Source organism: Anomaloglossus baeobatrachus, unplaced genomic scaffold (assembly GCF_048569485.1).
Source record: "Anomaloglossus baeobatrachus isolate aAnoBae1 unplaced genomic scaffold, aAnoBae1.hap1 Scaffold_216, whole genome shotgun sequence".
Lineage (NCBI taxonomy): Eukaryota > Metazoa > Chordata > Amphibia > Anura > Aromobatidae > Anomaloglossus > Anomaloglossus baeobatrachus.
Genome location: NW_027441986.1, coordinates 120210 through 143857, shown reverse-complemented (window position 1 = coordinate 143857; position 23648 = coordinate 120210). Strand labels below are relative to the sequence as shown.

Below are 23648 nucleotides of genomic sequence, written 5' to 3'. Positions count from 1 at the left end.
CAACGGCATGTGTGATAGGATCTGCATGTCACATGTCCCTGCATTATAAAACCGGACATTTTCTTCACGGACGCCATTATCTGCCTTCTGCGTCTTTGGTGTCAGACATCACTGTCGCAGCTCCGTCCTCCTGAGTCCTATAGCCGATACAGCTGTATGCGCTGCATACACAGCGTTAGACAGCATAGGGAGAGCACTTTATAGCAGTCCTTTTAAGGGCTCAAACCGGCAGGGTCAGAGAGCCATAGGTGACAGGTCCTGCAAACAGCAACAGCATCTGTGTAGCCAAGGTCAGGGATTTCCTCCCTGCATTTCACCATTAGGAGGGAATAGAAAGGCAGGCTTCCATTCCTCTACCCAGAGCACCACAATCCTGCCACTGTACCCTCCTGTCCTCTGCACACTCCAACTCATTATAACTAAGCCATTATACTAGCAAACACTCAGTGTACCTAGTGGCATCCTATCTGTGGCTATTGGACTTTGCTATAGTCCCACTAGTGCAAAGACATTTGCAGAGCACGTCTGCCTGCATTGCACACTCCAACTTTTTTAAACTAAGCAATTTTACTAGCAAACACTCAGTGTACCTAGTGGCATCCTATACGTGGCTATTGGACTTTGCTATAGTCCCACTAGTGCCAAGACATTTGCAGAGCGCATCTGCCTGCGTTGCACACTCCAACTAATTTTAACTTAGCCATTATACTAGCAAACACTCAGTGTACCTAGTGGCATCCTATACGTGGCTATTGGACTTTGCTATAGTCCCACTAGTGCCAAGACATTTGCAGAGCGCATCTGCCTGCGTTGCACACTCCAACTAATTATAAGTAAGCCATTATACTAGCAAACACTCAGTGTACCTAGTGGCATCCTATCTGTGGCTATTGGACTTTGCTATAGTCCCACTAGTGCCAAGACATTTGCAGAGCGCAGAGCGCATCTGCCTGCGTTGCACACTCCAACTAATTATAAGTAAGCCATTATACTAGCAAACACTCAGTGTACCTAGTGGCATCCTATACGTGGCTATTGGACCTTGCTATAGTCCCACTAGTGCCAAGACATTTGCAGAGCGCATCTGCCTGCGTTGCACACTCCAACTAATTATAAGTAAGCCATTATACTAGCAAACACTCAGTGTACCTAGTGGCATTCTATACGTGGCTATTGGACCTTGCTATAGTCCCACTAGTGCCAAGACATTTGCAGAGCGCATCTGCCTGCGTTGCACACTCCAACTAATTATAAGTAAGCCATTATACTAGCAAACACTCAGTGTACCTAGTGGCATCCTATCTGTGGCTATTGGACTTTGCTATAGTCCCACTAGTGCCAAGACATTTGCAGAGCGCATCTGCCTGCGTTGCACACTCCAACTAATTATAAGTAAGCCATTATACTAGCAAACACTCAGTGTACCTAGTGGCATCCTATACGTGGCTATTGGACCTTGCTATAGTCCCACTAGTGCCAAGACATTTGCAGAGCGCATCTGCCTGCGTTGCACACTCCAACTAATTATAAGTAAGCCATTATACTAGCAAACACTCAGTGTACCTAGTGGCATCCTATACGTGGCTATTGGACCTTGCTATAGTCCCACTAGTGCCAAGACATTTGCAGAGCGCATCTGCCTGCGTTGCACACTCCAACTAATTATAAGTAAGCCATTATACTAGCAAAAACTCAGTGTACCTAGTGGCATCCTATCTGTGGCTATTGGACTTTGCTATAGTCCCACTAGTGCAAAGACATTTGCAGAGCACGTCTGCCTGCATTGCACACTCCAACTTTTTTAAACTAAGCAATTTTACTAGCAAACACTCAGTGTACCTAGTGGCATCCTATATGTGGCTATTGGACTTTGCTATAGTCCCACTAGTGCCAAGACATTTGCAGAGCGCATCTGCCTGCGTTGCACACTCCAACTAATTTTAACTTAGCCATTATACTAGCAAACACTCAGTGTACCTAGTGGCATCCTATACGTGGCTATTGGACTTTGCTATAGTCCCACTAGTGCCAAGACATTTGCAGAGCGCATCTGCCTGCGTTGCACACTCCAACTAATTATAAGTAAGCCATTATACTAGCAAACACTCAGTGTACCTAGTGGCATCCTATACGTGGCTATTGGACCTTGCTATAGTCCCACTAGTGCCAAGACATTTGCAGAGCGCATCTGCCTGCGTTGCACACTCCAACTAATTATAAGTAAGCCATTATACTAGCAAACACTCAGTGTACCTAGTGGCATCCTATACGTGGCTATTGGACTTTGCTATAGTCCCACTAGTGCCAAGACATTTGCAAAGCGCATCTGCCTGCGTTGCACACTCCAACTAATCATAAGTAAGCCATTATACTAGCAAACACTCAGTGTACCTAGTGGCATCCTATACGTGGCTATTGGACCTTGCTATAGTCCCACTAGTGCCAAGACATTTGCAGAGCGCATCTGCCTGCGTTGCACACTCCAACTAATTATAAGTAAACCATTATACTAGCAAACACTCAGTGTACCTTGTGGCATCCTATCTGTGGCTATTGGACTTTGCTATAGTCCCACTAGTGCCAAGACATTTGCAGAGCGCATCTGCCTGCGTTGCACACTCCAACTAATTATAAGTAAGCCATTATACTAGCAAACACTCAGTGTACCTAGTGGCATCCTATACGTGGCTATTGGACTTTGCTATAGTCCCACTAGTGCCAAGACATTTGCAGAGCGCATCTGCCTGCGTTGCACACTCCAACTAATTTTAACTTAGCCATTATACTAGCAAACACTCAGTGTACCTAGTGGCATCCTATACGTGGCTATTGGACTTTGCTATAGTCCCACTAGTGCCAAGACATTTGCAGAGCGCATCTGCCTGCGTTGCACACTCCAACTCATTATAACTAAGTTGCATTGTCAGGGATATTTATTCTTTATTATTCTGCTGTTAATAAAGCTAGACCACCACTGCAATCTTCACCACCTCTCAATTTTTACTACCACATTTTCAGTCCACAATCTTGTCGCAATCAACATGAGTGGCAAAATGACAGATGCTGGTGGAAAGGGGAAGAGGCGTGGTGGAAAAGGCAAAAAAGGTTTTGTCTGTGGGGAAAGTGCAGCAGCACTGAATACACGTTCAGAGACAACGCTGGCAGCTGGACACGACAAAATCTCCAAGGCGTAACTGGAGAGCTCTGGCCATTTTTCTAGGTTTGAAGCCCAAAAGGAGCAAGGCTCCAGTTGCACAGTCATGGCATCGATGTTCATTTGGAGATACTCCTGTATCATCCTCTCCAGCCGTTGAGTATGTGTCAGACTTGTTGTCTCTGGTGGCCTTGCAAAAGAGGGTCTAAAAAAATTATGAAAAGATTCCATAAAATTGCTGTTACCGGCACCAGATACGGTCCTACTGGTACGGGTAGACTGTTGAAGATGACGAGACCGTCCCATGTTTGTCAAGTTACAACTGGGAGATTCCCTCCCTGCACCTGCACGGTTGTTTGGTGGAAAAGCCGAGCTAAGATCGAGTAACAGCTTCTGCTGATACTCCTGCATACGTGCGTCCCTTTCTATGGCTGGAATTATGTCACAAAATTTGGACTTGTACCGGGGATCTAATAGTGTGGCAATCCAGTAGTCATCATCACTTCTAATTTTGACAATACGACTGTCATGTTGGAGGTAGTGCAACAAAAAGGCACTCATGTGTCTTGCGCAGCCATGCGGACCAAGTCCACGCTGTGTTTGTGGCATAGAGGTGCTACCCGTTCTTTCTTCCTCTGACATCTCCCCCCAACCTCTTTCAACTGAAATTTGACCAAGGTCTCCCTCATCCGCTGAGTCTTCCATGTCCATGGACAGTTCGTCCTCCATTTCTTCATGTTCTCCTGCACCTTGCTCAACATTTCGCCTGCTACTATGCGCCCTTGTCGATCCCTGTTCCCCATGGTCCCATGCCTGCTGCGTTGGTGATGATGAACGTCTGGACCTTGGTGATGTTGTTGTCCCTTGCGCATATGAATCCTCCTGTAGTTCCTCCCCTTCATGTTGTCCCACCCCCTGACTCCGAATAGTGTTTAGCGTGTGCTCCAGCATGTAAATGACTGGAATCGTCATGCTGATAATGGCATTGTCAGAGCTAAACATATTCGTCGCCATGTCGAAACTGTGCAGAAGGGTGCATAGGTCCTTGATCTGAGACCACTCCATCAGGGTGATCTGCCCCACCTCTGCATCTCGTTGGCCCAGGCTATACGTCATGACGTATTGCACCAGGGCTCTGCGGTGCTGCCACAGTCGCTGTAACATGTGGAGAGTTGAATTCCAGCGTGTCGCCACATCGCATTTCAGGCGATGAACCGGCAGGCCGAAAGACTTCTGGAGCGATGCAAGTCGCTCTGCTGCGGCGCTTGAACGGCGGAAGTGAGCTGACAGTTTTCGTGCCCTGTTCAGAAGGCCATCTAGGCCGGGATAGTGTGTTAAAAATTGCTGGACGACAAGGTTCAACACGTGAGCCATACAAGGTACGTGTGTCACAATGCCCAGGCGAAGTGCCGCACCCAGGTTTGCAGCATTGTCGCACACGGCCTTACCAGGCTGCAGGTTGAGTGGAGACAACCATTTATTAAACTCGGACCGCAGAGCTGACCACAACTCCTCAGCTGTGTGACTCTTATTCCCAAGACATGTCAAGCTAAAGACCGCCTGATGCCGTTGCGCTCTGCTGCCAGCATAGTAATGAGGCGTGCGTGATTCCTTCTGCGCAGTGAGAACGCTGGTGGCCTGACCAGGCAGGCTTGGGGCGGAGGTGGAGGACCCAGATGAGGTGGAGGATGCAGAAGCTGTGGCGGAACTTGGACAGACAGAGGATTGACACACAAGTCGTGGGGACGGCAAGACTTGTGCAGCAGACCCTTCACCATCTATCACCATAGTTACCCAGTGCCCAGTCAGCGACATGTAACGTCCCTGTCCATGCTTACTGGTCCAAGTATCGGTGGTGAAATGCACCCGTTCACACACAGAGTTTCTCAAGGAAGCGGTGATGTTGTGTGCGACATGCTGGTGTAGCACGGGCACACCTTTCTTAGAGAAGTAGTGGCGACTAGGCATCTGGTACTGGGGCACAGCGACAGACATAAGGTCTCTAAAATCCTGTGTGTCCACTAGGCGGAAAGGCAGCATTTCGGTAGCCAACAGCTTACAGAGGGATAGAGTCAACCTCTTAGCTTTGTCATGGGTCGGAGGAAGTGGCCTTTTATTTGACCACATCTGATGGACAGAGATCTGGCTGCTGTGTGTAGACGGTGTTGAGTAGGGTGTCCCTGGAAAAATGCAGGTTTGTGAGGAAAGTGCAGGCGGAGACATGATGTTGCCTTCATCCAACGTTGGTGCTATCGATGTCTGAGAGAGCTGTACACACTCACTTGTTTCCCCTTCCAAACCAACTGACGACCTTACAAGCAAACTGCCTGTTGCGGTTACAGTGGTGGAAGTTTGGCGTGGAAAAACAGGTGTGACAGCTGTCCCCACAGTCCTAGAAGATGAAGAGCGCGCGGATGCACTGGAAGGGGCGGGCGGTGGATGGTTCGCTCTTGCAGCATTGCAGCACAGTGAGCTTCCCACCGGGACCTATGATATTTATTCATGTGACGATTCATGGAAGAAGTTGTCAAACTGCTGAGGTTTTGACCTCTACTAAGAGAATCATGACAAATTTTACATATCACATGATTTGGGCGATCTTTTTCTATGTCAAAAAAGGACCAGGCTAGGCAAGGCTTAGAGGCCATGCGACCTGTTGATCCACCCCGAATAATGCTCATAGGCAGAGTGGTGGCTGAGGATGCAGTTGTAGACGTGCTACCAGTGCTCCGACTCTGTCCAGGAAGGCGCAAGGTAACTTCGTCGTCGGTTGCATCCTCCTCCACCGCCTCTGTTGACCTCCTCGAGTGCCTGACTGGGGGTTGACAGTAGGTGGGATCTAGAACTTCATCATCAATTGTTGTGTTTGCACTCCCCTCCCCCTCAGACCGAGCCTCTTCTTGCCCTGACCGAATATTTAAGTTGTCATCCCAATCGGGTATCTGCGTCTCATCTTCATCAGTATGTTCCTCATTGTCTATAACCACAGGTGTTACAGTTTGTGACAAAGGGTCAACATTATGCTCAGAATCTTGGTCCTCACGGCCTGAATCAGAGTCACAAAGGTTCTGGGCATCACTGCAGACCATTTCCTGTTCTGTACTCACTGTAGCTTGGGAGCAGACCTCTGATTCCCAGGCTATAGTGTGACTGAACAGCTCTGCAGACTCAGCCATCTCAGTTCCACCATACTGTGCAGGGCTGATGGAGACTTCAGAGCTGGGAGAAATCAAGTGTGATTGGGATGACAACTCAGAGGACTGGTGTTTTTTGGATGCGGTACTTGAAGTGGCTGAGAGGGCACTTGTTGGACCACTTGAGATCCATTCAAGCATTTTCCTTTTTTGCCCATCATCTACCTTTCTTCCTGTTGTTCGTGTCCGTAAAAAAGGGAGCACATCGGATTGTCCACGGTAAGTAGTAGACATCTTACTTTTGCTGGTAGATGGTCTATCTTCAGCAGATGATAATGGAGCTTTGCCACTTTCCCCACAGACAAAACCTTTTTTGCCTTTTCCACCACGCCTCTTCCCCTTTCCACCAGCATCTGTCATTTTGCCACTCATGTTGATTGCGACAAGATTGTGGACTGAAAATGTGGTAGTAAAAATTGAGAGGTGGTGAAGATTGCAGTGGTGGTCTAGCTTTATTAACAGCAGAATAATAAAGAATAAATATCCCTCACAATGCAACTTAGTTATAATGAGTTGGAGTGTGCAACGCAGGCAGATGCGCTCTGCAAATGTCTTGGCACTAGTGGGACTATAGCAAAGTCCAATAGCCACGTATAGGATGCCACTAGGTACACTGAGTGTTTGCTAGTATAATGGCTAAGTTAAAATTAGTTGGAGTGTGCAACGCAGGCAGATGCGCTCTGCAAATGTCTTGGCACTAGTGGGACTATAGCAAAGTCCAATAGCCACGTATAGGATGCCACTAGGTACACTGAGTGTTTGCTAGTATAATGGCTTACTTATAATTAGTTGGAGTGTGCAACGCAGGCAGATGCGCTCTGCAAATGTCTTGGCACTAGTGGGACTATAGCAAAGTCCAATAGCCACGTATAGGATGCCACTAGGTACACTGAGTGTTTGCTAGTATAATGGCTAAGTTAAAATTAGTTGGAGTGTGCAACGCAGGCAGATGCGCTCTGCAAATGTCTTGGCACTAGTGGGACTATAGCAAAGTCCAATAGCCACGTATAGGATGCCACTAGGTACACTGAGTGTTTGCTAGTATAATGGCTTACTTATAATTAGTTGGAGTGTGCAACGCAGGCAGATGCGCTCTGCAAATGTCTTGGCACTAGTGGGACTATAGCAAAGTCCAATAGCCACGTATAGGATGCCACTAGGTACACTGAGTGTTTGCTAGTATAATGGCTTACTTATAATTAGTTGGAGTGTGCAACGCAGGCAGATGCGCTCTGCAAATGTCTTGGCACTAGTGGGACTATAGCAAAGTCCAATAGCCACAGATAGGATGCCACTAGGTACACTGAGTGTTTGCTAGTATAATGGCTTACTTATAATTAGTTGGAGTGTGCAACGCAGGCAGATGCGCTCTGCAAATGTCTTGGCACTAGTGGGACTATAGCAAGGTCCAATAGCCACGTATAGGATACCACTAGGTACACTGAGTGTTTGCTAGTATAATGGCTTACTTATAATTAGTTGGAGTGTGCAACGCAGGCAGATGCGCTCTGCAAATGTCTTGGCACTAGTGGGACTATAGCAAAGTCCAATAGCCACGTATAGGATGACACTAGGTACACTGAGTGTTTGCTAGTATAATGGCTTACTTATAATTAGTTGGAGTGTGCAACGCAGGCAGATGCGCTCTGCAAATGTCTTGGCACTAGTGGGACTATAGCAAGGTCCAATAGCCACGTATAGGATGCCACTAGGTACACTGAGTGTTTGCTAGTATAATGGCTAAGTTAAAATTAGTTGGAGTGTGCAACGCAGGCAGATGCGCTCTGCAAATGTCTTGGCACTAGTGGGACTATAGCAAAGTCCAATAGCCACGTATAGGATGCCACTAGGTACACTGAGTGTTTGCTAGTAAAATTGCTTAGTTTAAAAAAGTTGGAGTGTGCAATGCAGGCAGACGTGCTCTGCAAATGTCTTTGCACTAGTGGGACTATAGCAAAGTCCAATAGCCACAGATAGGATGCCACTAGGTACACTGAGTTTTTGCTAGTATAATGGCTTACTTATAATTAGTTGGAGTGTGCAACGCAGGCAGATGCGCTCTGCAAATGTCTTGGCACTAGTGGGACTATAGCAAAGTCCAATAGCCACGTATAGGATGCCACTAGGTACACTGAGTGTTTGCTAGTATAATGGCTTACTTATAATTAGTTGGAGTGTGCAACGCAGGCAGATGCGCTCTGCAAATGTCTTGGCACTAGTGGGACTATAGCAAAGTCCAATAGCCACAGATAGGATGCCACTAGGTACACTGAGTGTTTGCTAGTATAATGGCTTACTTATAATTAGTTGGAGTGTGCAACGCAGGCAGATGCGCTCTGCAAATGTCTTGGCACTAGTGGGACTATAGCAAGGTCGAATAGCCACGTATAGGATGCCACTAGGTACACTGAGTGTTTGCTAGTATAATGGCTTACTTATAATTAGTTGGAAACAACAAAGAGCCAGCACCAATGTGCACTAAGGCATCAAATATTCCAAACTGCATTATAAAAAAAATTTTTTGAGATTTTTGGCAAAAAATTGCAATTTCTTGAGCTGCTTCGCCACGTCACGGCAAATCTCATTTGAAGCAGTCCTACACTAAAATATTTTTATAAAATGTGCCATGCGGCCTCACACATGAATAACAGAACTGCTCTCAGCAGCACTCACCTGGTCTATTGCAGTCCCGTACCCATGACTGAGTCACGGTTGTGGGCGGGACAGGTCCAAGCAAATGCTGCATGAAGTATATATATAGCCTGTGGACAAAGCCTGATGACCCAATGTGAACAGTCACCAAACGCCAAAATCTATACAGATGGAATACATCCCAAATTGGGGTGCGTAGCAAGGTGGAGGTCAACCACCGACCAATTCAACAAAGAAACAACAAAGAGCCAGCACCAATGTGCACTAAGGCATCAAATATTCCAAACTGCATTATAAAAAAAAATTTTTTGAGATTTTTGGCAAAAAATTGCAATTTCTTGAGCTGCTTCGCCACGTCACGGCAAATCTCATTTGAAGCAGTCCTACACTAAAATATTTTTATAAAATGTGCCATGCGGCCTCACACATGAATAACAGAACTGCTCTCAGCAGCACTCACCTGGTCTATTGCAGTCCCGTACCCATGACTGAGTCACGGTTGTGGGCGGGACAGGTCCAAGCAAATGCTGCATGAAGTATATATATAGCCTGTGGACAAAGCCTGATGACCCAATGTGAACAGTCACCAAACGCCAAAATCTATACAGATGGAATACATCCCAAATTGGGGTGCGTAGCAAGGTGGAGGTCAACCACCGACCAATTCAACAAAGAAACAACAAAGAGCCAGCACCAATGTGCACTAAGGCATCAAATATTCCAAACTGCATTATAAAAAAAAAATTTTTTGAGATTTTTGGCAAAAAATTGCAATTTCTTGAGCTGCTTCGCCACGTCACGGCAAATCTCATTTGAAGCAGTCCTACACTAAAATATTTTTATAAAATGTGCCATGCGGCCTCACACATGAATAACAGAACTGCTCTCAGCAGCACTCACCTGGTCTATTGCAGTCCCGTACCCATGACTGAGTCACGGTTGTGGGCGGGACAGGTCCAAGCAAATGCTGCATGAAGTATATATATAGCCTGTGGACAAAGCCTGATGACCCAATGTGAACAGTCACCAAACGCCAAAATCTATACAGATGGAATACATCCCAAATTGGGGTGCGTAGCAAGGTGGAGGTCAACCACCGACCAATTCAACAAAGAAACAACAAAGAGCCAGCACCAATGTGCACTAAGGCATCAAATATTCCAAACTGCATTATAAAAAAAAAATTTTTGAGATTTTTGGCAAAAAATTGCAATTTCTTGAGCTGCTTCGCCACGTCACGGCAAATCTCATTTGAAGCAGTCCTACACTAAAATATTTTTATAAAATGTGCCATGCGGCCTCACACATGAATAACAGAACTGCTCTCAGCAGCACTCACCTGGTCTATTGCAGTCCCGTACCCATGACTGAGTCACGGTTGTGGGCGGGACAGGTCCAAGCAAATGCTGCATGAAGTATATATATAGCCTGTGGACAAAGCCTGATGACCCAATGTGAACAGTCACCAAACGCCAAAATCTATACAGATGGAATACATCCCAAATTGGGGTGCGTAGCAAGGTGGAGGTCAACCACCGACCAATTCAACAAAGAAACAACAAAGAGCCAGCACCAATGTGCACTAAGGCATCAAATATTCCAAACTGCATTATAAAAAAAAAATTTTTTGAGATTTTTGGCAAAAAATTGCAATTTCTTGAGCTGCTTCGCCACGTCACGGCAAATCTCATTTGAAGCAGTCCTACACTAAAATATTTTTATAAAATGTGCCATGCGGCCTCACACATGAATAACAGAACTGCTCTCAGCAGCACTCACCTGGTCTATTGCAGTCCCGTACCCATGACTGAGTCACGGTTGTGGGCGGGACAGGTCCAAGCAAATGCTGCATGAAGTATATATATAGCCTGTGGACAAAGCCTGATGACCCAATGTGAACAGTCACCAAACGCCAAAATCTATACAGATGGAATACATCCCAAATTGGGGTGCGTAGCAAGGTGGAGGTCAACCACCGACCAATTCAACAAAGAAACAACAAAGAGCCAGCACCAATGTGCACTAAGGCATCAAATATTCCAAACTGCATTATAAAAAAAATTTTTTTGAGATTTTTGGCAAAAAATTGCAATTTCTTGAGCTGCTTCGCCACGTCACGGCAAATCTCATTTGAAGCAGTCCTACACTAAAATATTTTTATAAAATGTGCCATGCGGCCTCACACATGAATAACAGAACTGCTCTCAGCAGCACTCACCTGGTCTATTTCAGTCCCGTACCCATGACTGAGTCACGGTTGTGGGCGGGACAGGTCCAAGCAAATGCTGCATGAAGTATATATATAGCCTGTGGACAAAGCCTGATGACCCAATGTGAACAGTCACCAAACGCCAAAATCTATACAGATGGAATACATCCCAAATTGGGGTGCGTAGCAAGGTGGAGGTCAACCACCGACCAATTCAACAAAGAAACAACAAAGAGCCAGCACCAATGTGCACTAAGGCATCAAATATTCCAAACTGCATTATAAAAAAAATTTTTTTTGAGATTTTTGGCAAAAAATTGCAATTTCTTGAGCTGCTTCGCCACGTCACGGCAAATCTCATTTGAAGCAGTCCTACACTAAAATATTTTTATAAAATGTGCCATGCGGCCTCACACATGAATAACAGAACTGCTCTCAGCAGCACTCACCTGGTCTATTGCAGTCCCGTACCCATGACTGAGTCACGGTTGTGGGCGGGACAGGTCCAAGCAAATGCTGCATGAAGTATATATATAGCCTGTGGACAAAGCCTGATGACCCAATGTGAACAGTCACCAAACGCCAAAATCTATACAGATGGAATACATCCCAAATTGGGGTGCGTAGCAAGGTGGAGGTCAACCACCGACCAATTCAACAAAGAAACAACAAAGAGCCAGCACCAATGTGCACTAAGGCATCAAATATTCCAAACTGCATTATAAAAAAAAATTTTTGAGATTTTTGGCAAAAAATTGCAATTTCTTGAGCTGCTTCGCCACGTCACGGCAAATCTCATTTGAAGCAGTCCTACACTAAAATATTTTTATAAAATGTGCCATGCGGCCTCACACATGAATAACAGAACTGCTCTCAGCAGCACTCACCTGGTCTATTGCAGTCCCGTACCCATGACTGAGTCACGGTTGTGGGCGGGACAGGTCCAAGCAAATGCTGCATGAAGTATATATATAGCCTGTGGACAAAGCCTGATGACCCAATGTGAACAGTCACCAAACGCCAAAATCTATACAGATGGAATACATCCCAAATTGGGGTGCGTAGCAAGGTGGAGGTCAACCACCGACCAATTCAACAAAGAAACAACAAAGAGCCAGCACCAATGTGCACTAAGGCATCAAATATTCCAAACTGCATTATAAAAAAAATTTTTTGAGATTTTTGGCAAAAAATTGCAATTTCTTGAGCTGCTTCGCCACGTCACGGCAAATCTCATTTGAAGCAGTCCTACACTAAAATATTTTTATAAAATGTGCCATGCGGCCTCACACATGAATAACAGAACTGCTCTCAGCAGCACTCACCTGGTCTATTGCAGTCCCGTACCCATGACTGAGTCACGGTTGTGGGCGGGACAGGTCCAAGCAAATGCTGCATGAAGTATATATATAGCCTGTGGACAAAGCCTGATGACCCAATGTGAACAGTCACCAAACGCCAAAATCTATACAGATGGAATACATCCCAAATTGGGGTGCGTAGCAAGGTGGAGGTCAACCACCGACCAATTCAACAAAGAAACAACAAAGAGCCAGCACCAATGTGCACTAAGGCATCAAATATTCCAAACTGCATTATAAAAAAAAATTTTTTGAGATTTTTGGCAAAAAATTGCAATTTCTTGAGCTGCTTCGCCACGTCACGGCAAATCTCATTTGAAGCAGTCCTACACTAAAATATTTTTATAAAATGTGCCATGCGGCCTCACACATGAATAACAGAACTGCTCTCAGCAGCACTCACCTGGTCTATTGCAGTCCCGTACCCATGACTGAGTCACGGTTGTGGGCGGGACAGGTCCAAGCAAATGCTGCATGAAGTATATATATAGCCTGTGGACAAAGCCTGATGACCCAATGTGAACAGTCACCAAACGCCAAAATCTATACAGATGGAATACATCCCAAATTGGGGTGCGTAGCAAGGTGGAGGTCAACCACCGACCAATTCAACAAAGAAACAACAAAGAGCCAGCACCAATGTGCACTAAGGCATCAAATATTCCAAACTGCATTATAAAAAAAATTTTTTGAGATTTTTGGCAAAAAATTGCAATTTCTTGAGCTGCTTCGCCACGTCACGGCAAATCTCATTTGAAGCAGTCCTACACTAAAATATTTTTATAAAATGTGCCATGCGGCCTCACACATGAATAACAGAACTGCTCTCAGCAGCACTCACCTGGTCTATTGCAGTCCCGTACCCATGACTGAGTCACGGTTGTGGGCGGGACAGGTCCAAGCAAATGCTGCATGAAGTATATATATAGCCTGTGGACAAAGCCTGATGACCCAGACCCTGAGTGTTTTCTAGTATAATGGCTTACTTATAATTAGTTGGAGTGTGCAACGCAGGCAGATGCGCTCTGCAAATGTCTTGGCACTAGTGGGACTATAGCAAGGTCCAATAGCCACGTATAGGATGCCACTAGGTACACTGAGTGTTTGCTAGTATATATGGCAAAATTATAGATGGAAAGGGAGAAGGGGAGGGGGGGAGAGAGGAGGCTGTAATTGACTACAAGGGTATGAGTTATGAGTGATCATAGGGATAGTGTTACATAAGTGGAAATACCTATGGAGGACCGGATGTGTAAGCGCATACCTTATACAAACCTATAGAGTGCTGATGGGTGAGAGTGTGATGTTAGATATAAGACATCCTATAGTGAATAGTGAGCCGTAATCAAGTGCAACAGGGATATTTCACGTGACTATGGGAACATGGAAGGTAAAGAAAGGGGAGAAAAAACTGTTAGACAAGGTAATCAGACATAATGTAACCAGTTGATTAGACATGACAAACATGACAAATAAAAAACAAGGAAGAATGGAACTCCATACATAGTGGAACCATATATAGTGTGAACACGAAAAAGAACCGGGCGTTAGAAAAAATGTGCACGGCCCAATGAATCAAGTCGGTTCTTCATATTCATGGTTTAAGCCCTTGGGTTCCAACGTGCCCAGAGTATATATCCAGAAAGATTCCCTTTCTTTGAGCTTCCTAATTCTATTGCCTCCTCTGCGTATGGCTGGGACATGTTCGATGACTTGGAATCTTAATTGGGCCACTGTGTGATTATGCGTCACAAAATGGTGTGGGACTGGTAATAGAATCTGCTTACAATGTATTGTTGACTTGTGCTTAGCACAAAAAAAGGGAATCTTTCTGGATATGTACTCTGGACACATTAAAACCCAAGGGCTTAAACCGTGAATATGAAGTACAGACTTGATTCATTGGGCCGTGCACCATGTCACCATGTGTGCAATTGCATTGTCCAATGGCTCACAATGGTTATGCGTTTTCATTGGATGGATAATCGAAGCCATGTTTTTTTCCTTTCTCTTGGGTTTGTTGTGTGAGTAGCCTATAGGATTAAGTTAGTTACCGCAGGCAGTGGATTTAGCTTCCTGTCTTTGGTCCAGTGGTAGATTGATTGTTTGGTCTATGAGCTGTTATGGGTTTTAATCCAGGTGAATGCCCATGGGCTGCCTATAACTGTGTGAAATATGTAGTTTTACTGGGCTGGGATGAGAGAATCCATCGAAGCATGGTGTAGGGATTGTGGTTCCTGTGTGCTAAGAAGAAAGGCTAGCACCAGCCAGAAAGCCCCATTACAGCCAATAATCAACCGCTAGCCGCTGGAACTCGTTGCTCTAGATCATGTCAAACTCTCACCAAGCAGGAATAGATACATTAGCCCACCATCCCACCCAAAGAGCAACTTCTGCTGCGCAGCTGGCTTTCTAGGCAGCAGCGCTATTGTGATGTCAGCGGGGGACATTGTGACAAGCCAGTGTTCCGTCACTTCATGTTGTGCACTGTTCAAACGGAAAATACATCAACAGGCAGACTACAGAAAAGCTTACTGACAAAGGATAGAGAGGGGCTTTCTCAGAGGGCTTTTTACAGTTTGTCTATTCCCAATTAGCCGTTTAAGTATGCTTAATGAAAGTACTAATTCTTTCATAGGCCGCCCATTCTTAGTATTTGACGTTCCTTATATTGCGGTATCAGGCTTCGCAGCAGGTTGCAAAACATTCATCACCCATGACTGTCCCCAATTGGGCTCAGAAGCTAAATGTCTATCATGACCTCTCTTTTTGAAAGTCCAAGAGCAAGCAAACTCTTCCTCCAGGAGAGGGAGCCAACAGATCACTAAAGACATCATCATTGCTCAAAGAAAACACCGAAAAACAATGGAAGCTTTAATTGGAGTGGAATCTGATAGACAGCACCTGATGCCAAGTCTGCATCTTCTAACACCTGCAGTCACTGCAGCAGCTGAATCCAATGTGTCCAAAAGGGATCTATTCTATTCAATTGCAAATGATCTAGATAAGACTGAGAATAAGATACTGCACGGGACATAGCAGAGTTGGTCAAGTTGAGTGGAGATGAGTTTGCTATTTGGCACAGCTTTTGCATCAATAAAGCAAGTAAAAGGTGTGAAAGATAAAAAAAAAAGGGTGAAAGTGTGAAAAGTGAATTGGCCAAATTGAGGTGCATATAAAGTTTTTGCTTTCTTTCAATTCACTAATGGGGCTCATTTGAATCAGGTGAATTGAGTTCTGCTTTTGGAAACTCGGTTAAGAAGGGGTGCACCGGTCCTGGAGGTACTGCAATACCAGGTCAATGCGTGGAGTGGACAGAGCAAGATTTTTTCCATCTCCTTGTTCTAAAAATCCATTTAATATATGGTCCCTAGAGAGGGGACGTATCAGATATTAAACTGATAAGAACAGATTTAATTTTTTTTTTTTCTGTTTATCAGTAGGACTTCAAAATAACAAAGGTGATCGCCTCCCGTTGCCTGGGAACCGTCCAGGCACAAGAGGGCTATGTGTCACCAGAAGGCACACACACTCCCTCAAGGCCGGCAGACGTGCAATCCCAGGCACCTTCCAGTACCGACCAAGGTAGCGTCCTCCGAAACTACACTTGATCTTAGCCAAAAGGCCGAGAAGCTATAACCCGAATTGGTTACGGCCTTGAGTGGCACCCTGGCCTATACCGGACACATCTTAGGGAGAGGGAGACAAACCCACGCCTACAGAAGACATTTTGTGACCCAAGCCAAACCCTTGAAAAGGCTGTTTTGCAGAGCAAAAACAAGGAGAATGGTGCTTTTTGCAGCTGCCGCCCACTGCAATGAATCTGAATAACTCCTCCTTTTGGGCACAAGCACCTCCCCTCCCCCTTGCAGTCTTTCCAATTCATGATACAAAAAGACGGACGGACAGGACAGGACAGGACCATCTGCCTGACTTTCCGTCACTGCCACCCTTTGCCATCCTTGCCCGTAGAAAGCCCTTTCATCATCCCCAAACCCTAATCTTTTCCCTTCCCTTCCCAGCTGCGTCTCACTCCCTTTCATTAGGAAGTGAGCGCAGCCTTTTCTCCGTTCTGCACATGCGCGACGTTAAACACAAATGCGCAGGTGTGCGTTCCATTAGCCTCACTGCATTCCACTCCCATACAGGAAGTGGGCACAGCTATTACTACGGTCGCACATAAAAGAACCCACGGCCACCACTGCACATAGCTGACTCCACCACAGGACACCCACTTCTACACCAACGCAGGTAAGACAGGATCGGCACCTCTATGCTCCCGTTACAATCAGGCTCAGTCACCATGTGATAACGCTCTCAACTCTTTAGTTGCAGGCTCCCCTTGCTTCACCTCCACTGGCTGTGCTGCCATTTCCTCTCCCACCTGGAAGGTATACTTTATTCCACTATTTTCCTGTTTCTCTCTTCCCCCTTTTCCCATAACCTACTTTTATCTGCATTTATGGGGTATCTATATGCTATTTACATCATAGTTTTATTCATTAATATGGAAGGGAAGAGTGCCCATGAGAGTGTTGAACTGCGGAGAGCAAAAGATTAAGCTGCTCCGATTTGCCACCATTGATAAGCTGTTCTCAGTAGATACACATGCTATCCAAACAGCAGTATCCACCATTGCTTCAGCCCACCCATTCAGTGACAGCTCACCAAGTCAGCCAGAGGAGTGGTGTAAGGAATTACACGTAGGCACTGACTCCACACCTTCACATCACAAGAAGGGGGTCTACAGGCTAGTGCAAGAATACGAGCAAGTCTTCAGCAAACATCCGCTAGACTTTTGAAAAATAAAAGGGGTCAAACACTACATCCCCACAAGTGCACACCCACCCATCAAAGAGAGATATAAGCCAAATCTACCTGCACATTACCAGTGTACCAAGGACATGTTGAGCAACATGAAGGAGGCTGGGGTTATCCGTGACAGTTGTAGCCTCTGGGCAGCTCCGTTGGTCCTGTTAAAGAAGAAGGACAGCACCACTCCCCTGTATTGAGGAATAGCTAGCTGCATTGACAACTGCAAATTATTTTTCTACCCTTGATCTCACTAGTCACTATTGGCAAGTGTCCGTTGCTGAGGCAGACCGGGAGAAGACCGCCTTTGCCACCCCGATGGGTCTCTGCGAGTTCAAAAGCATGCCCTTCGAGCTGTGCAATTTGCCAGGAACCTTCCAGAGGCTGATGGAATGCTGCTTGGGACACCGAAACTTTGAAACGGTACTGCTATACCTTTATGATGTTATTGTTTATTCTAACGCAAACAAGATTTTAGGGTGTATAAAAAGGGAGATTAGATCCGATGATCCCAACGTATTGTTACCCCTCTATAAATCACTTGTAAGGCCACATCTGGAATATGGGGTAAAGTCCTGAGCAGGTTGATAACCATTGGTTTGAGCATGGTAGGGTGTAGTACGCATCTTCCTGCATCGGTAAAAGCTGCAGAAGTCCTTGAAGATTTCCGCTTCAAAGGCAGTGCCTTGATCTGTGAGGACTCTCTCTGAGTAGCCATGAGGTCTGCATAAGTGTGCTTGGAAGACCTTCGCTGCAGTATTGGCCATTAGATCTTTGACTTGTACCACAACCATAAATCTCGAGTAGTTGTCTACCATCGTAAGTGCATACGTGAGCTCACCTCGATATTCTGCAACAAAACTCCCTTTTTCGATTTCAGTTTCAGCAAACACTCCTCTTCCTGTAGAAAATATTTATCATTACCTAAGACAGTCATTCTAATGCATGACAATATTAAGGCAATTTAGTTAAAACTTGTTTTAACTCACCTTTAAGGGGATTGATGTATTTCATGGTCAATCCAGGTTTGTCAGTGATGGCACTGACATAATGTATGGCGTCTTTTTCGGGCGTTATCCTTTGCCTTTTCATTGTGAAAATCCAGTTGCCTATATCAAAGCAAATTCTACTACTTGTAAAGTATGCAGAAAATGAAATGTAGAACATATAACATCAACTGCTTAGGAACGCATCATAGGTTAGTACTTAAAAGGATATTGTCATGTTCTAGTCATAATGCAAGCTGGACATTTTTCATGTTACCCTGTAATCGCCGGCCTGTTCTAATGCTCACAAGCCAAGATATAGGCTCAGCTGCTAAGGCTTCCCTCTGCCTTCTGAATGAAAATTGAATATGTCTGGCTCACTGTGTATATAGCAGGTGCTCAGAAAAAATAAGAGTCAATTCAATAGAAATAGCTCTGGTACACTATAGTGATCAATAACGTAAGAAAAGAACTCTTAGAATGCTGAAAATTCTTTATTTGTGCAAAAGGATAATTCATCCAACGTTTCGAGCTTGTTTTTAGGTCTTTATCAAGGATAAAGTTATCTAAGATCATAAAGGGTTACAAAACCATATAAACACGTAATTAGTACATAGTACAACATAACAGTACAATATATTGCTACTTGAGAGTACAATGGGTCAAATGACCATGATGCACATACAAAAAAATTTTCCAAAGCCATAGTGAAAACATTTGTACTGAGGAAAGAAAATTTCCACATGACCTATCTGGAGAAACATTCTGGATCAAACAACCAAAAATAGTCAAGCAGGTAAATACACACCTATATGGATAACAGGATGATATGTGTTCAATTGTATAGCGTCATTGCCATTAAGGTACAAATGGAAAACTTGCAATCCTATATAGTGAAGGAAATGAACACATATCATATCAAAGAACACAGGAACATGGGTGTGAGAAAAACCTCAATGTTTATACTTTGTTCTTTATAATGGTGTGAACATGTATATGTCTCAGTACCTTATGAACTTGAGAATTCTAGTGAGTAGATGATGAAAGCCTATTCCAGAACTGGAATCGGTAAATAATTGTAGGTGGAATCTAAATGAAAAGATGGTACAAGTGTTATCATGACACTTGGGCTATAACACAATGGACCGTGTGACAAAGAAGAAAGGAGAGAAAGAAGAGGAAGAAAATGGAACTACCTGTAACATTACGTGATAGTCACTGGTAAGTATCACTTGACAATTCAGGTGAAAAAGGATTCCTTTATTAAAGGGTTCTCAGTCGCCTCAGGATCATGAAATACTAGGGTAAATGATATGAGAATGGGTAAGAAGCACCACTAAAGGAAATATGAGATGCAGGACATATATCTATAAACCCCTGAACTACATGATAGAAATAAAAAGAAGAAAAAAGAAAAAAAAGAAGAAAGAAGAAGAACACATAGAATGCGGAAAGAGAATGGGTACAACTACCTGAGTTACTGCAGGGAGGCCCCTGGTAGGTATTGTGAGGGTTAGTGGAATTCCTTCACTGAAGGGTTCTCAGTTGCCTCAGGTTCGTGAAAAATGCTATAGACAAATAATGCCCGGAGAAAAGGGGTTCATATACAGCGAATAATGGTAATACAAGGTACATGTGTCCCATGTAATAGTATAAATATATATATATTGTACTAAGCTCTACACCAGAAATAGAAAGTAGTCCCTCTGCCTTCTGTCTAGGTGCCCTGAGTTATGTCCTGTAAACTGTCACAGTGACCTAGACACACATGTGTAGTAGGGGAATATCCCTGCTGAGATGCCAGTGCTAGAGCACTCGTTTGCTGTGGAGTTGAACGCTATGTGAGCAGTTCTTACCTTCAATGAGCAGAAGTCTCTTTTTTCAGATTTCAATATCTCTGTGGGTATCTGGCAGAAATATGGAATACTCTTTACTGCTAAGACCCTGTACACCACTCCCACTAAAGGGGGCTTTACACGCTGCGACATCGCTAATGCGGAGTCGTTGGGGTCACGGAATTTGTGACGCACATCCGGCCGCATTAGCGATGTTGCTGCGTGTGATACCGATGAGCGATTTTGCATCGTTGCAAAAACGTGCAAAATCGCTCATCGGTGACATGGGTCTCCATTCTCGATTATCGTTACTGCAGCAGTAACGATGTAGTTCGTCGCTCCTGCGGTAGCACACATCGCTCCGTGTGACACCGCAGAAACGAGGAACCTCTCCTTACCTGCCTCCCAGCCGCTATGAGGAAGGAAGGAGGTGGGCGGGATGTTCCGGCCACTCATCTCCGCCCCTCCGCTGCTATTGGGCGGTCGCTCAGTGACGTCGCTGTGACGCCGCACGGACCGCCCCCTTAGAAAGGAGGCGGTTCGCCGGACACAGCGACGTCGCCGGGCAGGTAAGTATGTGTGACGGGTCTGGTCGGTGTTGTGCGGCATGGGCAGCGATTTGCCCGTGTCGCGCAACAGATGGGGGCGGGTACCCACACTAGCGATATCGGGACCGATATCGCAGTGTGTAAAGTAGCCTTTAGTCACATGACCAAGACTGTATCTGTGTCCCTACAACACACTTGAGACAAATGTGTGTGTGAGCCTGCATTGTGGGGTATATATAATATATTATAGAGCTGGGAAGGATCATTCTAAGCAGTGAGCTGTTCCAGTATTTGTAGGAAAATACCCAGTAGAAGCATCAAACACAGCACCAATACCTCCCATCAGTATTCCACCACAGTGCCATGTAACCCATGCCCTACACTCCCATCTACACCAATACTATACAGGCACAAACTAGTATATCTGACTAAAATCCCCCAAAATATGAAGAACGGCCTATAGTTGAGTGTGGATATAAAATCTATGTGAGCAGAGCTAGAATAGAAATCACTGATCGCATTGAAGTCATTCTGACCATAAATCACCATGATATCAAGGTGAGGAGTTGTGTGTTACTGCTGGGAGGAAAGGGTTAACAGTGGAATATTAAGGTGCATTTCTGTGTGCAGTGTTACTAGTCAATGTAACAATTCAGTATGAGCTGCTCTTGGTGCCGGGGGAGGGAGATGCTCTCCTGAGCAAGATAGATGGGGAATGAACATGATATCTATATAGTGTAAGGCAGGGGGTCTCAAACCAGGTGATCATGTCTGATCAACTGGTTACATTATGTCTGATTACCTTGTCTAACAGTTTTTTCTCCCCTTTCTTTACCTTCCAGGTTCCCATAGTCACGTGAAATATCCCTGTTGCACTTGATTACGGCTCACTATTCACTATAGGATGTCTTATATCTAACATCACACTCTCACCCATCAGCACTCTATAGGTTTGTATAAGGTATGCGCTTACACATCCGGTCCTCCATAGGTATTTCCACTTATGTAACACTATCCCTATGATCACTCATAACTCATACCCTTGTAGTCAATTACAGCCTCCTCTCTCCCCCCTCCCCTTCTCCCTTTCCATCTATAATTTTGCCAGTACAATATTAGTTTACATTAGGCACACACTCACATATTCCTTTCCTTAGTGATTTATTGTAATTCACATTCACATACAATTCTCTATGCCTGCCCCATTACTACATTCATACCTACTTGACCCTATCCTGATACCCCTTGTCTCACCTTGTTGGTCCCTACACCTGTTATCATGTCCTTTCCTGTGTCTGTCTTGTCACACAACACATTTTAGCATATAACTTGTGCTCCTTATTACCTGTCCTGCCTATTAGAATTATGTCCATTATGTCCATGCATGGCCCAATGAATCAAGTCTGTACTTCATATTCATGGTTTAAGCCTTTGGGTTCCAATGTGCCCAGAGTATATATCCAGAAAGATTCCCTTTCTTTGAGCTTCCTAATTCTATTGCCTCCTCTGCGTATGGCTTGGACATGTTCGATGACTTGGAATCTTAATTGGATCACTGTGTGATTATGCGTCACAAAATGGTGTGGGACTGGTAATAGAATCTGCTTACAATGTATTGTTGACTTGTGTTTAGCTCAAAGAAAGAGAATCTTTCTGGATATGTACTCTGGGCACATTAGAACCCAAGGGCTTAAACCGTGAATATGAAGTAAAGACTTGATTCATTGGGCCGTGCACCATGTCACCAAGTGTCCAATTGCATTGTCCAATGGCTCACAATGGTTATGCGTTTTCATTGGATGGATAATCGAAGCCATGTTTTTTTCCTTTCTGTTGGGTTTGTTGTGTGAGTAGCCTATAGGATTAAGTTGGTTACCGCAGGCAGTGGATTTAACTTCCTGTCTTTGGTCCAGTGGTAGATGGATTGTCTGGTCTATGAGCTGTTATTGGTTTGAATGCAGGTGAATGCCCATGGGCTGCTTATGACTGTGTAAAATAGTATTGATTCATGATGGATTTCAGACTACATGTAGATATCTTCAGTCTTTCTATCCACATCATTTAAATGAACATTATCCATGCAGCTTGAAATTCATCCAATAAGAGAAGCAACCTTGTACAACCAATCTGATAAGGGCACAGTATATCCTAAGGGAAGGTTATGGCTATAAAAGGGGACTTCTTGGAGTCACCAGGTTGTTGATGGATGTTGCATGATCTAGTCTAAGCTCTTAGGAGCTGGCTAGGGGATCAGAACCAGGATGCCTTGTGGACTCGGTCTAGGGACTTTGGCTTCAACTAGAGGATCACTTGGCTACATGGCTTCAATCTAGGGGCTCCAATTCCGATTGGAGATCATAACCGCAATCTAGGGATTTCGACTCCGGCTGCCAGGATTATACCATATCATCATACCAGAGACTACTTAAGGAAGAAACCCAGGTTGGACAATTTTGTCACCTGGCTACAGACTTTGCAGACCTCAGCCAGCTTCCTAAATCTGGCGCTATTCTATTGTCGGTGGGTGCCCGACAAATTACACAGCTATGTAAAATTTTGGTTTATGAAACTTCAAATCCAGTGACTGATTATTATGTTTTCTAATGTCCTGATTTAAAAAAAAAAAAAATATTTTTTTTAACCATCAAATATTGATTTTGTACAATCCATGTGTGAAGTTACATACAAGTGACATGAACAAGAAAAATACTTATTGTAACCAAAAATATTCACAATTTTATATATAAAATACATTTATTTATTGTACAGTCATTCTGCAACTTTATTAGAAATTTATTCTTGCACTTTTTCCTTTTCTCTAGATCCCCCTTTTCTCTTATAGAAGGCCTGTGGATCTTCTCTGTGAAGCATCCGGCAATCATGTTCACGTTTCATTT

The 23648-nt window shown here is 44.5% G+C and overlaps 1 pseudogene; it reads right to left on the bottom strand.

Moving 5' to 3' along the window:
• Positions 1-15830: 15830 nt before the first annotated feature.
• On the bottom strand, positions 15831-16036 carry LOC142261402 (U2 spliceosomal RNA; annotated as a pseudogene).
• Between the last annotated feature and the right edge of the window lie 7612 nt (positions 16037-23648).